Consider the following 2,016-nt stretch of genomic DNA (forward strand, 5'->3'; position numbering starts at 1 on the left):
GAGTTGTTTCCCTAATTTCTTTCTCAGCCTGTTTATCATTTGTATAAAGTATAGCTACTGATTATTTGAGTTAATTTTATATCCAGCCAGTTTGCTGAAGTTGTTTGTCAGCTGGAGAAGTTCTCTGGCGTGGTTTTGGGGGTCCCTTATGTATACTATCATATCATCTGCAAATAATGACACTTTTGTTTCCTTTTTGCCAATTTGTACCCCCTTGATCTCTTTTTCTTGTCTTATTGTTCCAACTAGCACTTCCAATACAATAATGAATAGATGTGGTAAGTGTGGGCATTCTTGTCTTGTCCCCAATTTTAGTGGGATTGCTTCAAGTATCTCTCCATTAAATTTGATATTGACTGTTGGTTTGCTGTATATTGCCTTTATTATGTTTAGGTGTAGGCTTTGAATTCCTGATCTCTCCAATACTTTTAACATGAAGGGGTATTGTATTTTGTCAAAAGCTTTTTCTGCATCTAAGGACATCATCATGTGGTTTTTTTTCCTTTGACTTTGTTTATGGATTATGTTAATGGATTTTCATATATTGAACCAAACTTGCATCCCTGGGATGAAGCCTACTTGATTATAGTGAATGATGGTTTTGATGTGTTCCTGGATTTGGTTTGCAAGAATTTTATTATTTTTGCATCAATATTCATAAGTGAGATTGCTCTGAAATTTTCTTTTTTGGTTGGGTCCTTGTGTGTGTGGTTTAGATATCAGAGTAATTGTGGCTTCATAGAATGAATTGGGTAGTGTTCCTTCTGTTTCTATTTTATGGAATTGTTTGAGGAATATTGGTATCAGGTCTTCTTTGAAGATCTGGTAGAATAGGGCACTAAATCCACCTGGCCCTGGGTTTCTTTTGTTTTTGTTGGGAGGTTTTTAATGACTTCTTCTATTTCTTTATGGGATATGGACCTGTTTAGATAGTTTACCTGCCCTTGATTTAACTTGTTTTAACTCTAGAAAGCCATCCATTTCATCTAGATTTTCCAATTTTGTTGAATATAGGCTTTTGTAGTAGGATCTGATGATTTTTTTGAATTTCCTCTGTTTCTGTTGTTTTTTCTCCCTTTTCATTTTTGAGTTTTTAATTTTGGATACTGCCTCTGGGCCCTTTATTTAGTTTGACTAGGGGTTTATCTATCTTGTTTTTTGTCTCCAAGAACCACCTTTTAGTTTTCTTGATTCTTTGTATTATTCTCTGTTTATATTTGGCTGATTTATGCACTGAGTTTGACTAATTCCTGCTTTCTACTTCTCTTGGGTGTGTTTGCTTCATTTTGTTCTAGAGCTCTCAGGTGTGTTGTTAAGTTGCTAGTGTAAGATCTCTCCAGTTTCTTTACCAGGGTGCTTAGTGCTATGAATTTTCCTCTTAGCACTGCTTTCATTGTGTCACATACATTTCAGTATGATGTCTCAACATTTTCATTTAATTCTAGGAAGTCTTTAATTTCTTTCTTTATTTTTCCCTGACCAAGTTATCACTGCATAGAGAGTTGTTTAGTTTCCACATGTATGTGGGCTTTCTGTTGTTTTTGCTGTTATTGAAGACCCGCCTTAGCCACAGTGATCTGATAGAATGCATGGGATCATTTCAATCTTCTTGTATCAGTTGAGGGTCGTTTTATGACCAATTATATGGTTCATTTTGGGGGAGGTACCATGAGGTGCTGATAAGAAGGTGTATTGTTTTGTTTTAGGGTAAAATATTTGGTAGATATCTATTAAATCCATTTGGTTCATAACCTCCATTAGTTTCACTGTGTCTGTTTAGTTCTGTTTTAATGACTTGTCCATTCATGAGAGTGAGGGTCTCCCATTATTATTATGTAGGGTTCAATGTGTGTGTTGAGATTTAGTGAAGTTTCTTTTATGAATATGGGTGCCCTTGCATTTGGGGCATAGATGTTCAGAATTGAGACTTTGTGTTGGTGGATTTTCCCTTTGATGAACATGAACTTTCCTTCCTCTTCATGCTTGATAACTTTTGGTTGAAAGTCTATTCTTTTG

Source organism: Mastomys coucha, unplaced genomic scaffold (assembly GCF_008632895.1).
Source record: "Mastomys coucha isolate ucsf_1 unplaced genomic scaffold, UCSF_Mcou_1 pScaffold1, whole genome shotgun sequence".
In the NCBI taxonomy this organism is placed as follows: Eukaryota; Metazoa; Chordata; class Mammalia; order Rodentia; family Muridae; genus Mastomys; species Mastomys coucha.